At 35.2% G+C, this 16,374-nt stretch overlaps 1 long non-coding RNA gene across 1 annotated transcript in view; it reads left to right on the top strand.

Moving 5' to 3' along the window:
* Window positions 1–16,077, top strand: part of LOC143686400 (uncharacterized) — a 60,480-nt gene extending 44,403 nt beyond the window's left edge. Inside the window, exon 3 of the long non-coding RNA XR_013177123.1 lies at window positions 15,727–16,077. This is a non-coding gene — a long non-coding RNA (uncharacterized LOC143686400). The remainder of the gene's footprint in view (window positions 1–15,726) is intronic.
* The last annotated feature ends 297 nt before the right edge of the window (window positions 16,078–16,374 follow it).

Raw genomic sequence — 16,374 nt, 5'->3', positions numbered from 1 at the left:
ATATAATCCAGCTATATGCTGCTTAAAAGAGACTCATCTTAGACACAAGGATACAAATAGATTGAGTGCGAAAGGATGGAAAAAGATTTTCCATGCAGTTGTAACCAAAAGAAAGCAGGACAAATCAACTTTAATTGACTTTAAATGCAAAGACATCATAAGAGACAAAGAAGGACACTATATATTAATTAAAGGGACAATTCACAAGAAGAAATAACAATCATAAATGTTTATGCTCCCAATCAAGGAGCTCCAAATACGAGACAGACATTGGCAAAGCTGAAAGGAGCAATAGATATTTCAACAATAAAAGTAAGAGACTTTAATACACCACTCTCCTCTACAGATAGAGCAACCAGACAGAAAATCAGCAAAGAAACAGAAAAGTTAAATAACTTGATAAATGCACTAGACCTAACAGACATATAGGTCATTACACCCCAAAACACCAGGATATACATTCTTCTCTAGAGCTCATGGAACACTTCCCAGGATAGATCATATGCTGGGACACAAAACAGGTCTTTATAAATTTAAAAACATTGAAATTATTCAAAGCACTTTCTATGATCACAATGGAATGAAACTGGAGCTCAATAACCGCCACGAACAAGAACATTCACAAATATATGGAGATTTAATAACACAGTCTTAAACAACCAGTGGATCAAAGAAGAAATTGCTAGAGAAATCAGTAGCTACCTGGAGATGAATGAAAATGAGAATACAACATATCAGAACTTATGGGATGTAGCAAAGGTTGTGCTAAGAGGGAAATGTATTGCCCTAAATGCCTATATTAAAAATTAAAAAGCAAAAATCAAGGACTTAACTGCTCCCCTGGAGGAACTTGAGAAAGAACAGCAAACTAACCCCAAAGTAAATAGAAGAAGAGAAATAACAAACATTAAAGCAGAGTTAAATGAATAGGAGAACAAAAGAACAATAGAAAGAATCAATAAAACCAAAAGTTGGTTCTTTGAGAAAATCAATAAGATTGATGGGCCACTAGCAAGACTGACAAAGAAAAAAATAGAGACTAATGTAAGTAAACAAAATCAGAAATGAGAAGGGGTGCATTACCACAGACCTTGAAGAAATAAAAGGAATCATAAGAGGATACTATGAACAACCATATGCCAACAAACTAGAGAACTTAGATGAAGTGGACAAATTCCTGGAAACACATAAACAAGCTACAATGACTCAGGAAGAAACAGAAGATCTCAACAAACCAATCACAAGTAAAGAGATTCAATCAGTCATTTAAAATCTTCCTACAGGGTGGGCCACAGTGGCTTAGCAGGCAGAGTTCTCACCTGCCATGCCAGAGACCTGGGCTTGATTCCTGGTGCCTGCCCATGTGAAAAAAAAAAAAAATCATCCTACGAAGAAAGCTCAGGGCCAGGTGGCTCCACAGGGGAATTTTATCAAACATTCCAAAAAGAACTAACACCAATCCTGCTAAAATCTTCAAAAAATTTGAAGAAAAAAGAACACTACCTAACACATTTTATGAAGCTAATATCATTTTAATACCAAAGCTGGGTAAAGATGGTATAAGAAAGGAAAATTACAGGCCAATCTCCCTAATGAACACAGACGCAAAATTCTTAACAAAATATTAGCAAATCGAATCCAACATCACATTAAAAGAATTATACACCATGACCAAGTTGGGTTAATACCAGGAATGCAAGGATGGTTCAACACAAACAAATCAATTAATGTGATAGAACACATTAACAAATTGAAATGGAAAAATCACATGATCATCTTGATTGCTGCTGAAAATGCATTCCACAAAATTCAACATCCTTTTCTGATAAAAACACTTCAGAAGATAGGAATCAAAGGTAACTTCCTCAATATGATAAAGGGCATATATGAAAAAATGATAGCCAGCATCATACTCAATGGAGAGAAACTGAAAGCTTTCCCCCTAAGATCAGGAATGAGTCAAGGATGCCCACTATCACCACTATTATTCAACATTGTGCTAGAAGTTCTAGCTAGAGCAATCTAAGACAAAGAAATAAGGGGCATCTAAATTGGAATGGAAGAAGTCAAACTTTCATTATTTGCAGATGACATGATACTATACTTGGAAAATCCTGAGAAATCTACAGCAAAGTTACTTGAACTAATAAATTCAGCAAGTTGGCAGGATATAAGATTAATGTGCAAAAATCAGTAATGTTTCTATACACAAGCAATGACCTAAATGAGGAGTCAGTTAAGGAAAAAATTCCTTTCAAAATAGCAACTAAAAGAATCAAGTACTTAGGAATGAACTTAACTAGGGACGTAAAGGACTTGTGCACAGAAAACTACATAACACTGTGAAAGGAAATAAAATGATATCTAAACAGGTGGAAAGACATTCCTTGCTTATGGCTAGGAAAGTTAAATATAGTTAAGATGTCAATTCTTCCCAAATTGATCTACAGATTCAATGCAGTACAAATCAAAATTCCAAAAATCTACTTTGAAGACCTGGAAATGCTAATTACCAAATTTATCTGAAAGGGAAAGAGACCCCAAATAGGTAAAAGCATCCTAAAAAAGAAGAACAAAGTGGAAGGATTAATACTTCCTGACTTTAAAACTATTTATAAAACCATGGTAGTCAAAAGCATGGTCCTGGCACAAAGATAGAAGTATTGGCCTATGGAATTGAATTCAGAGTGCAGAAATAGACCACCAAATCTATTGTCAACTGATTTTTAACAAGGCGCCTAAATTCAATGAACTGAGACAAAATAGTCTTTTCAATAAATGGGCATGGGAGAACTGGATGTCCATAGCCAAAAGAACGAAAGAGGACCCTTACCATACACCCTATACAAAAGTTAACTCAAAGTGGATCAAACACCTAAAATAAGAACTAACACCATAAAGCTTCTAGGAGAAAATGTAGGGAAACAGCTTCAAGACCTAGTAATAGAAGGTAGCTTCCTAAACTTTACACCCAAAGCACAAGAAACAAAAGAAAAAATAGATAAATAGGAACTCCTCAAAATCAAATGCTTTTGCACCTCAAAAGACTTTGTCAAAAAGGTGAGACAGTCAACTCAATGGGAGAAAATATTTGGAAGTTACATATCGAACAAAGGTTTGATATTCTGTATCCATAAAAAAATCATACAACTCAACAGCAGAAGAACAATCAACCCAATTATAAAATGGGCTAAAGATATGAATAGGCATTTTTCTGAAGAGTAAATACAGATACAAAGAGCAAATACAGATCAAAAGCACATGAAGAGGTGTTCATTTTCATTGGCTATAAGGGAAATGCAGATCAAAGACCACAATGAGATACCACCTCATACCTATAAGAATGGTTGCTATTAAACAAACAGAGAACTATAAATGTTGGAGAGGATGTAGAGAAATTGGGACAATTACACAGAGCTGGTGGGAATGTATAATGGTGCGGCCACTGTGGAAGACAGTTCGGTAGTTACTTAGGAAACTAAATATCAAGTTGTCCTATGACCCAGCATTAGCACTACTTGGTATATACCCAGAAGAGCTGAAAGCAATGGCACAAACAGACATTTGCACACAGATGTTCATAGAAACTATATTCACAATTGCCAAAAGATAGAAATCCATCAACAAATGCCCATCAACAGATGAGTGGATTAACAAAATGTGGAATATACATATGATGGAATATTATGCAGCAGTAAGACAGACGAAATGTCATCCTGAAGCACATATGACAAGATGGATGAGCCTTGAGGACATAATGCTGAGTGAAATAAGCAGACACAGCAGGATAGATACTGTATGACTCCACTTTTATGACCATGGTAAAGGTAAAATTAGAGACTTCTGATACAGAATATAGGGGACTTGGAGATACACAGAAGCTAGAGATGGGTGAACGGTTAGCTAATGAGTCTGAACTCAAATGTAAAGGAATAGACAGAAGTGAAGGCAGTTCACTAGTATGTCTATAAGTAATATTACCATATTGAAGGTGAATAAGATTGAAAGGGTTGAATAGACCTCTGTGTCCCACTGACTGTCACTAGAAATATAAATGAATTCTTGCAGGCAGTACTTCAAAGGTATGATAAGTGTACAAAGAGCTTAAGTACAAGGGGAAAACTGCTATTGCATGCTATGGGGTATGTTTAACAGGAAAACATCATCAGCACTACCACAGCAACAGCAGAGGTAAATAATGGAGGGAGGGACAAGAGTTAAAAGGAGGTTTAGTTTTCCTGTTTTGGTGAGGGTGTTCTTGTTGATTGTCTTTCTCTTGGGAACAATGAAATTATCTAAAATTGAGAGTGTTTATAGACTGTGGATTTTGGGCATTATACATGATGCCTAATGAATGCAGGTGTCTGAAGGATGCACTGACTGAAAAGTAGATTGGTGACTATGGTGAAGTAGATGGTGTATACATATGATCAAATATTGTACTGCTACAAAAGGAACAAAGTCGTGAGGTACGCAACAATATGAATGAACCTATGGGACATTTGGTGAGGGAAAATAAACCAGAAATGAAAGAACAATTATTCTATGGTCTCCTTTAGAAAACGCTTATAAGGAAACAGGAGACTTGATTGTAAGCTTTCATAGCAGACAACTTTAGTCTGGAGTGGTAAATATTATTTCTGGATTTTGAGGCTGTTTATATATATATATATATATACATATAAAACATATATATTTAGAGATAAGAATGGAGCCTGATCAGGTCGGGGTTAAAGTAATTCAGAATATAGGGGTAAAGAAGACACTTTCTATATTTTAAAACCACACATACTCTTTGAGACCAAAGGAAGAAAATTTTATTTTGTCTGGAACCTAAATTTTCTGTAGCACATGATATAACTCAATTTATCTGTATAACTCATTTGAACAATTGAAACACAGGGAACCCAGAATAAGACTGAGAGCCTTTAATCCTTATAGCTTAATGTAATGCCTGGATACATCCTAAAATATATTAAGCAGATAATAAAAAGTATTGGCAAAGTTCCTTGAGGGATGGGAGAAAAAATATGGAACTGTTAAACTTTACTATCAGGGAATCCTCTGATACTGTGTCAGACTTTAGGGACACCCAAATCAATAGGCCAAGCCCTTGATCTTAAGACTTACTGTCATGAAGCTTATGTAGGTAGCAGAGAAGTTTAGCCTACCTATAGGGATACCTAAGAGCTACTTCTGAAAAACCTCTTTTGTTGTTCAGATGTGGCCTCAGTCTCTCTAAGCCCAACTTTGCAAGTGAAATCATTGTCCTCCCCCCTACATGGGACATGACATCCAGGGTGAAAGTCTCCCTGGCAATGTCGGAGATGACTCCCAGGGATTAGTCTGGCCCTTGCACCATGGGATCAATAATTCCATCCTGACCAAAAAGGGAAAATAAGTGTAACTAATAAAGTATCAGTGGTAGAGAGAGTTCAAATAAAGTTGAGAGGTTACTTGGAGTTTGCTCTTATGCAAGCTTCAGTTAGACATTGCTACCTATCATAACTTGCCAAACCCCAACCAAAACCATTCCAGCCAATCCTAAAGAATACCTAGTGCAATATATAACATTCCACAAGGGTTCAATGCACTAAAATAACTTTCCAGAAACCTACAACTTCCAGATGGGCCCCTGGACCAGATAAGTCCTGAAACCTAGAGGGCCCAGCCTCTCTAGAACATCAGCTAGTTCCATCTCCCTACCCCATATGACTGACAGCTGCTTCCAGCATGAAACATTTAGAATGGCCATAGCCCAAATACCCTTAAAGAGAGGGAAACAAAGATCAAAGGTGATGGTGGAGTTATACAGTGAAGATAGGATTTAACAAATGGATATGATTGCTGAGTCATTAAATTGATATCTCTTTTAGTCTCCAGTATCTTAGAGCAGCTAGAAGTAAAGACCTAAAATTGTGGAACCATAACCCATGTCAAACTCTAAACTGTGTTCTACAACTAATTGTGGTGCTGTACTTTGAAATTTATTATTTGTTTTTTTTATACATATGGTATTTTTCACAAAAAAGAAAAATGTCTATTGTGATAATAAAAAAGTATTTATGCCTTCTAGCCCTCTATATTCTGGAGCAGCTATCTGAGAGGAATGTATAGCAGCCATGACAAACTCTGGGATCTGTCCTGTAACTACCTGTTGAAAAGTGCTTTGAAAACTATTGCTTTTTTATTTCTTTGCTTTGTATATATGTTATACTACACAATAAAATTTTGTTTTAAATTATGGCCATAAATGCTAAATAATTTTAGCAAGTTCAAGTCTGTCTGTAGCAAAGTCTGACGTACAACTCATATCTTCTTAATTGGATTTCAGTTTGTTCATTCACACATTCATTCATTCATATTTTTACATACTTTTATGCCTTGGGACACAAAGGCAATTAGGATATGATCCTTGTCCCTGAACATGTAATAGTACAAGAGAGACATAAGGAAAATATAAAATTATAAAAAGGCATGTTAAATTCTATGGTGGAAGTATGCATAAAATAATGGGGAAACTTAGGAAGGTATCTATAATTGATGTCTAATTCACCTCTCCCTATTGTGTAGAGGTTATGGTTTGAGGTGTGAAATGCTTGACCCTCAGCTTTGGAGGTGGACTCTGAATTGGCCATACCAGTCTGGACACTCTAACCCTTTGCTATAGCAATTGGTTTATGGACATCATGCAATCCATGCCTAAACCAAACAATATTGGATATTTTCATGGTCACAATGATTGGTACAGGAGTATTTCAGACAGAGTGAGGATCAACAGTTTGTTCTAGAGGTGAGGAAAACAATCTCGTTCTTTGACATGTGAATAAAGAAATATGTAGCCCAGTAGCTGTTGGCAGCCATTTTGTGGCCATGAGGGTAAATAGAGTAAGGATGAAGTCATCCCTTGTAGGAGAACAGAGCAGAGAGAATCACAAATAAATGGAGCTGGAGCTCTGGACTTTTCAATAATGTGAGCTAGTAAAAATCTTTTATTGTTGTAGCTGTTTGGAATAGAATTTTCCATCATTTGGTAGTGGGAATCATCTTAACTGATAAAGCTACCAATGGAACATTCAGGAGATGTCCAGGAGGATGATGGACTTAAGTGTCTGGTGTCGGAAAGAGATGTGAGCCAACGATGTAGAAGTTTGAGTCCATGTATAGACAGTAGTAAAAAACACAACAGTGGTAGGTTACCCATGGAAATTATTAAATGAAAACAATGTGGATGTTGTAGCAAACATTTAAATTAATTAGGAAGTGTTTTAGGGCATGATGAAGGAAATTCATATATATTGAGGGTCTACTAGATGCTAACACTATATTAGCACTTTACCATGATGATACAATAATATAATACTACTGTAAATTAGGTATTATGATCTCTATTTTATAGTTGCAGTTAGAGGATATTAACTATACTAGCCACAATGAGGAGCAATTTTTCTGAGGACATTATAAATAAGTACGGCATTTATAAGTAGTTAATGCTGCTTTCAAGTCTTAACTCACTCACATAACTAGTCTAATGGCGAAGCCATTTTTTCTTTTGCTCTAAGGATATAAGACAAGCAGGACAGTTTAGAGCTTCAAAGTTTAGAGTTTAATCTGAGTTCAAAGTTGTGCCCTACCTCTTTCTATATGTAAAATTGGAAATTCACTTCATCTTCTTGAACCACAGTTTTATTACCTGCAAAATGGTAATAAGAATACCTTATGGGGTTATTGTGAGGATTAAATGGGATAATACATATAGGGCCTTAGCAGACTGCCATGTGAAGGTACAATAAATATTAGTTTTGTCAATATTATAGCAAATGAACTATGCAGCCAGATTTTTTTTTTGTACTCATTTATCTTATGCTCAGGGCTTAGAGTAGTGCACATGTGACATGTACACAGGAATGTTTAATAGTAGCGGTTACAAAGCAAAACAAATCTGTAAATAGTCTAAATATCCATCAACAAAGGAAAAGTTGATTAAATTATGGTATGTTCAAACTATACAATGCTATGTGGTCCTTAAAAAGAATAACTTAAATATTTATCTGTTAACCTGAGTGACATGCATGATCTGTCATCTATTATAAGACATAACGCTCCTTCCCCTGTTAATATCCTGAAATCATTGTGCGTTGTATAACCCTTGGCATCTTATCAATTATAATCGATGCCATTTTAATCCTTTAGTACTTGTAGTGCACCTTCCCACTGATGTGATCTTAGAGTCAGTGAACTATGGTAAGAAAAAAGAAGACAGTTTCAGAGTAAAGTGCATATATTAATCCATTTTCTGAGGGAAAAAAACAACTTCTCCCAGTGAGATAGATACATGTTTTTGTGCATGAAGGCAGGTGTGATGGATGTATAACAGAGAAGTAGAAATGAGGATGAAAGTGACTGAAGAAATAGTGCTAAATTTTCCTAATACATCTTGGATTGTTACCTTTTTTTTTTAGTAGCAGGCATGTATGGCTTTATATAATTATTAATTTGTACTTCTACAAATACATGAATACCTTCTTATCATCTAAAATTCAAACATTCAGGTAAAATCTGCCTTTCCTACAATCCTGAATCTCTTTTTCTTTTCTGGGGGTCACCACTGCTCTCAGACTAATGTCTGCTTTTTTGGACTTTTATATATATTTATATATATTAAATATATGCTTATTTATATACATTTTGTGTATATATTACATGCATGTGTTTAGTTTAGTGGTTGGAAGTTTTAAAATTCTTTTTTTCTAAATTTATTTATTAGTTTAAAAAATTAAGAGCAAACAAAAACATTAACATATAATTCTGTTCTACATATATATTCAGTAATTCTCAATATCATCACATAGTTGCATATTCATCATTTCTTAGAACATTTTCATCAATTCAGAAAAAGAAATAAAAAGACAACAGAAAAAAGAAATAAAACAATAGCAGAAAAAAAAGATTATACATACCATACCCCTTACCCCTCACTTTCATTTATCACTAGCATTTCAAACTAAATTTATTTTAACATTTGTTCCCCCCATTATTTATTTTTATTCCATATGTTCTACTCGTTTCTTGACAAGGTAGATAAAAGGAGCATCAGACACAAGGTTTTCACAATCACACAGTCACACTGTGACAGCTGTATCTTTATTCAATCATCCTCAAGAAACATGGCTACTGGAACACAGCTCTACATTTTCAGGCAGTTCCCTCCAGCCTCTCCATTAAAATTCTTTTTTAATATGGAAGGAATAAAAATTATAACTATCATTCTGCAAATTTACTTTCCCACTTAACTGTGTCTTGGAAACCTTATATCTATATGTATAACTTGTTCATTCTTTTTATCTGCTGAAAGTATTCTATAGCATAGATTCACTTAATGTAATTAGCCATTTCCTTACTGATAACATTTAGGTTGTCATTAGTGTTTCCTTATTATAAACAATATTATGATATGGATCATCCTTAGCCATGGCTCCTTGGGTATATGTGTAGTGCTATTTAGGGAAGATCTGAAAAGTGCAACTCTCATTCATTGGGTATAGATATTTAAAATGTTGTAATAAGATGCAGCCAAATTGCTCTCCAAAGTGATTACTTATAATCAAGAGCAGAGTACAAAAGTAGCCATTTCTGAAAGCTCCTGTCATATTTAATATTATAAAATGTATATATTTTGGGGGTAAAAACTGGTAACTTCTTGTTTTTTATTTGTTTTGTCTGGTTATTGCAGAGATTGAGCAATATATGAATTGCCTGTTTATGCCCTTTACCTATTTTTCTGTTAGGGCTTCTTATATTTTTGTAGAAGTTTTTAAAAAATTCTGAATATGCATTCTTAATAATTAAACAAGATTTAAAATGGAATTGATGGATAGGTAGAAGGATAGACAGATGGGTAGATATGTGGAAAGAAAGCATGTTCATGATGGAATCTAGGTAATAAAGATACAGCTGTCACAGTGTGACTGTGTGATTGTGAAAACCTTGTGTCTGATGCTCCTTTTATCTACCTTGTCAAGAAACGAGTAGAACATATGGAATAAAAATAAATAATGGGGGGAACAAATGTTAAAATAAATTTAGTTTGAAATGCTAGTGATAAATGAAAGTGAGGGGTAAGGGGTATGGTATGTATAATCTTTTTTTTCTGCTATTGTTTTATTTCTTTTTTCTGTTGTCTTTTTATTTCTTTTTCTGAATTGATGAAAATGTTCTAAGAAATGATGAATATGCAACTATGTGATGATATTGAGAATTACTGAATATATATGTAGAACAGAATTATATGTTAATGTTTTTGTTTGCTCTTAATTTTTTAAACTAATAAATAAATTAGTTTTAGTACATGGATGGTCACAGTAAAATTCTTTCAGTTATTCTATTCATTTAAATTTTTACATAATAAAATGTGGGTAGAGTTTAGAATAAAAAATAAATTTTAAAGATTGGTGGGATAATCACAAAGAAAGCTTTGTGATCTGTTGTCAATTCTCTTCCATCTCTCTTCTCTTCTGCGGTAAGCCTCATCATCTCATTTCACAAAATGCAGCTTTTCTGGCACATTTTGTATTTAATCCTTCTCTTGGAGTCTCATGTTTACCTTTATGTGTGTCTTCAAAATACATTCCTTTCACAAAGTGCTCTTCTCAAGAATATATTTTCTCTTCTTTGTTTATTTAAGCATTCATTCAGCATATCTTTCTGTGCCTCCTATGTGCATTCTTGCTCTGAAGGATATACAAACATTTGCACACACTTATACATACATATAATATATATATATCATACACATATATACAGACATATATGTACACACATACATATACACAGAATATATATAATGTGTGATAACCAAACATATATACACTATAACATATATAATGTATTATACACAAACATACACATATGTTCACAGCAAGGATGATATAATTTCTGCCTACATTGAGAGAACTTTCTAATTGAATGGTGAGATGTTCAAACTTGGACCATGTGTCTGTTGAGTGATATAGCTTCTAAATGCTCTGAATTTGTGAAGGGAGGGATAATTGTGAGTCCAAATAAAAGTGCACATCTTGCTAGGAGAGTTGAGAACCAAGGTGGGTCTTTTAGGGAGAACAGTGAAGTTGGGTAGTCAGAAGAAGCAGAAGGTTTTCAAATAGCATGATCATTGGTATCCAGGGTATTGAAGGGGTACATGCTTGAAATATTTCTCAAGGTAGTGAGTAGATAAGTCTGACTGGACTGGACTGTTTTTGACAAAAAATAGAAGATTAAGTTGGAAAGGAAGGCAGATAGATACCTTAAAATGCCAATTTTGAGTTGTGAGTTGTGAGAAGCCATTGGAGTTCTTCAGCAGGGATGTGTCACGATATATAGTAAAATTATTATTTTTTTTTGTGCTCATGGCCGTGCATAATTTGGATTGGGTCCAAGAGTAAACTGGATGCTAAATTGAAGGTTGGGCCTCTGTTGAGGAGGGATGAGGGTGGCAAAAAGAATAGAAGGAAGGCATAGATGTGAGATATGAAGGAAGATGCAGACTCAGCAAAGTTCACTGAGCATCTACTATGAGTCAGGTACTATGCTAGGAGCCTGTGTGGTCTTCTCATTGATTTGAAGATGAGACTCGGAGAGAGTAAGTGACTTGCTTAGTGTTATAGAACTAGTTATTACTTAACCCAGGAATTTGATTTCAAGGCCCGTTTAGGTTTTTAATGATACCTCAACTGCCTTCCTAGGATTCAGTGATTGATTGGACATGGTAGAAAGATGGGAGGGGAAATCAAGATGAGGGTGGATTTTCCAATTGGATAATTGAGAGGATAATACTATGAGGAAGTTAAGCATTCATATACATACATGCAAACTCACATACTGCCTCCACATTCCCAAATTTGTAACAACTCACACACACATACACACACACTGAAATTTATAACCATAATCACACAATATGCACATCTCATTTTCCACACCAATGTTATAAAATAAACCCATACAACAAATCTCCAAATGAGGATCAAATATAAACAGCTATAGTAAGTGGATATAATAAAGATATATAGCTAATACTTGTGGAGCATTTATCAAGTCCTAGTACCAAGGCTAATGCTAGGTATGCACTATGTCATTTAATAGCAATAGCTCTGTGAGATTCCTATGAGGTGGGTATTCTTATTGACCTATTTTCTAAATGACGAAATATCGATTTTCCAATGTCAACCTGGTGTGAGAGCTGTATACTCTATGTTCCAGTTTCCCCACTATGTTTTTTTTGAGACTTTTAAGTACTACATTGGTGGGGGTTGAGGGGGAGGGGTGTGTGTCTATAAGCAGTGCAGATGAGCAAGTGTCATCTTTATCCATTGATCAGCCAGTGACAAAATGTATTAGGGCCTTAGGGTATATATGAATGGTGTATTTCAAAAATCTACCCAGAGCAAACATGTAGTTGAAGAAATGCATCACATCTTTTGGGAAAGCTTGGGTTGCTTCTAACTAGTATTTCTTGTTCCTACCTCCTAGGTACAGCATACATTTCCTAGTTATCCAAGTCCTCTTCTTCTGTTATTTCTTTTACCTTTCTTCCTGTAGAATTCCCCTTTTGGAATACGTCCATTACTTTTTACTACCACTCCCAACGTAAAGCTCCTTTCTATAGCTCCACCTGAATCCAGAGTGTCCTCCTATTCCACTTGTGAAGCTGGAAAGTTCACAAGCCATATGCTTATGGCTGCCTGGACACTGTGAAATGGGAAAGAAATCTCTATACATAGAGGAGGAATTATGGTCCAGTTATCTATTTGAACTTGCTGTCCCTGGAATTAGAGATAGTTTATTTATGACCAAATTATAACTTACTAGGCTGTCCTCTTTCAGTGGCAAGTGACTGAAACCTAGCTCAAACTTAAGCAAAGGAAGCAGCCTTAATCTTAATATAAATTACTCAAGTATTCGAACCAAGTGGGACTGACATCAGTTATACTCCAAAAAATCAATCTCTTTATCTCTCATTTAGAGGGTTTTCACCTGCAAGTAACAACAGTACAAAAAACCAAAACCCAAACACCTGACTGCTATTGGCTTAAGGAATAACTTCATTTCTTTCAAGTGTTTGCTCAAATCTCAATTTTTCAGTGAGGCCTATTATTTTGGTTTGCTAATGCTGCTGGAATGCAATATACCAGAAATGGATTGGCTTTACAAAGGGGATTTATTAGGTTACAAATTTACAGTCCTAAGGCCATGAAAATATCCAAATCAAGGCATCCAGAGAAATACCTTGACTCTGAAGAAAAGGCTGATGGTATCTGGGTTCTTCTGTCACATGGAAAGGCACATGACAACGTTTGCTGTCCTTCTCTTCTGGCTTCTGGTTTCAAATGGCCCTCTCAGCTTCTGGCATCTCTTGGCGCTCCTGGCATCTTCAGCATCTCCCAATGTCTGTGTCTGGTTTCATTTCTCTGCTTTCTGTGTCAGCTCTGAATTCTTTCTTTCTCCTTGAGCTCCTTTAAGGACTCTGGTAAACTAATTAAGAACCAGCTTGAATGGGCAGGTCCATCACTCCATGGAAATAATCTAATCAAAAGGTCACACCCACAACTGGGTGGGCCACATCTCCATGGAAGCAGCCTTATCTATAAGATCCCATCCTATAATAGGTCTGCCCCCACAAGAATGGATACGAATTAAAGGAACATGGCTTTTCTGCTGTACATAAGAGTTTCAAACCAGCACACCATGCTCACTTTATTCGACACCAAAATCTGTCCTGTCCCCTCCATCCCAGCATTCCTTATCCTCTTTACCATGCTCTACTTTTAAATTCTTTCCACAAACTCCTTTCAAACATTCTATTGAAGTTTTAAATTATGCTTTTAGTTTACTGGCTGTCTCTCCCCGGTCAAGTGTGAGCTCCATAAGGGCAGGTAACTTATGTATTTTGTTCATGGAGGTATTTCAAGCATTTAGAACAGGACCTGAGAAATGGTTGATGCTCAATAAATATTGTTGAGTGAGTGAAAGGGGATCTATTAATCCACATAAGAAGAAATCTCAAGATGCATAGCTTCAGAATTATTAGCTATGAAGCTCATAACTGAGAACTAGATTCTTTCCATCTTACTTGCTGCTCTTCTCAGCTTGGCCTCATGGGGTGGCTCCCTTCATGTTGCAAGATGGCGACTGCAGTTCCAGGCATCACACGTCAACACTACATATCCAGCAGGAGCAGAAGGATAATTGATTCTCATCTGCCTCCTTTTTTTTTCCCTTAAACCAATGAGTGGGCATATATTATTTTTTAAAAATCACAGTTACATATATAATAACTGAAATTAAAATAGATGAATCTAATTGCATTAGTTTCTAAGCTAACCTTTACAAAGAAGAACATATTTTCTTAATGTAAATTACTCAAGCGCACCAATCTGTTAATTTGGGAAGAAATATGTATATAAAAATTGGAATTTGGGAGTGTAGTAAGTATGATAATTTGGACATTGCTTTTGAAAAGTCTAATAGCTAGAAACATTTTTAAATTATTTATTTTTATCGATATATATTATCGATATATACCACGTAATCATTCAAAGTGTTCAATCAATGGTTCACAATATCATCATATAGCTATGCATTTACCATCACAATCGACTTTTTTTTCCTTTTTGTGAAAAATAAAAAAACAATAAATTTCAAAGCACATCACAAGAATAAGTTGTACAACAGATTTCAGAGTTTGGTATGGGTTACAATTCCAAAATTTTAGGTTTTTTTTTTTAGCTGCTCTAAGATATTGGAGACTAAAAGAAATATCAATATAATGATTCAGTGATCATACTCATTTGTTAAACCTTCTCTGTATACCTCTGCCATCACCTTTGATCTTTACCCCACTCTCTATGGATATGTGGACTATGCCCATTCTAAGTTTTTATAATAATGCTTGGAAAAATAATTATGGAAACACCGTTTTTAAAAATCCATATTAGTTTCTTATTTTGGCCAAATTCATAAAGAAAAAAACATGAGGAAACCAGGCCAGAGGATTATTAAAGAAAAAGCATTCTTGAATATATTAAAGTAAGGCAAAGCATTTTTTAAACTGTAAAAATGTATTTTAAAATGCAAATTTTCCATAAGGCATGATGCAGCCAAAAACATGAGACAAACAATATATACATATTTTTGTCTGATCACTTGAATGTATATTTTCTTTAACTTAGTTATAGGTTAAATGGATTAAGAAAATTCACTTTTGCTAAGAAAATGAGATAGTAGTAAAGGCGTCTGTCAACCTCATCATTTAATGTTAACCATTTTGAAGAAACCAAGAATATATGATATAAAATGTTAATTTAAAAGTGGACTATATTTTTTAAAAATGGACCGTATTGGTTGTGTGATCTTGCTCTTTCTCTCTCTCTCTTTCTATATATCTATATAGCTCATACTTATAAAATCAGAAGAGAAAATAACTACAAATCATCTTGTTAATCTGTTGTATATTTCTAGCTAAATTGAGTTTGTCCTTGTTAAAGAAATTATCTTCATGCTCCCCCACCTCAGGAATGCATGTAAAACAGTTCCTGTCTTGATGTGCGCCTTAGGCAAGAGTTCAGTGCTCAATTACCTGCTGTCTGAAGTCTCATATTTTGCAGTAAGCAATTGGAATTGCATATTAATCAGAAGTCTTGACCCATGCTCTTTTTTCCCACTTCACAGCCCTGCAAGCTATTTGGCATATGAAGGTCTTGACCTGAGAAAACCATCTTGGATAGCCACAGCAAGGAGAAGGAAAAATGCAACACCTAGGAGATTTCAGTAAACAGTAGAATCATGCCAACCTAATCTGTGTTAAAATGCTTGGAATGTGGGAGCCGCTGATGATGCCTGTTGTCTGTGTGACTGACTGAATCCTTTCTTTTCTCAAAGCAGCAAAGCAAAGCCTGGGAACCAGGCCAAATGCCTGCCACTTACCTTAAATTGATCAGCCACTTTGAGATTAAAACCCCTGAAAGCTGCCACACCGTGAAAACAAGGCTTCCTTCACATTAAAGGCAAATTGCGACTTTGGGTTTGCTGTGATCTTTTTTTCCATTTTATCCAGTTTTTCACAGTGCACACTTTTTTTCCCCCTTTCCATTTATGCTCCAATGTAGGAGCCAATAGTTACAGCATCTTGGCCAAGCATTCATTAAGGTTTATAAGAACAAAATTTATGGTTATTTAGGAGTTGGCACAAAGGCAGACTGTTGCTGGAAAGAGAAAAAGAAATACAGGTGGGAAATATAAACCTGAACAAAGGCCCATACTATACAGTAATGTGCTAGGCTCTCAGAAGTGGTCTGGGAGGAAAATTAAATCGTATTT

The sequence above is a fragment of the Tamandua tetradactyla genome, chromosome 1 (genome assembly GCF_023851605.1).
Source record: "Tamandua tetradactyla isolate mTamTet1 chromosome 1, mTamTet1.pri, whole genome shotgun sequence".
In the NCBI taxonomy this organism is placed as follows: domain Eukaryota; kingdom Metazoa; phylum Chordata; class Mammalia; order Pilosa; family Myrmecophagidae; genus Tamandua; species Tamandua tetradactyla.
The sequence above is the reverse complement of the archived record's forward strand: the minus strand, read 5'-3'. Positions and strand labels throughout refer to the sequence as shown.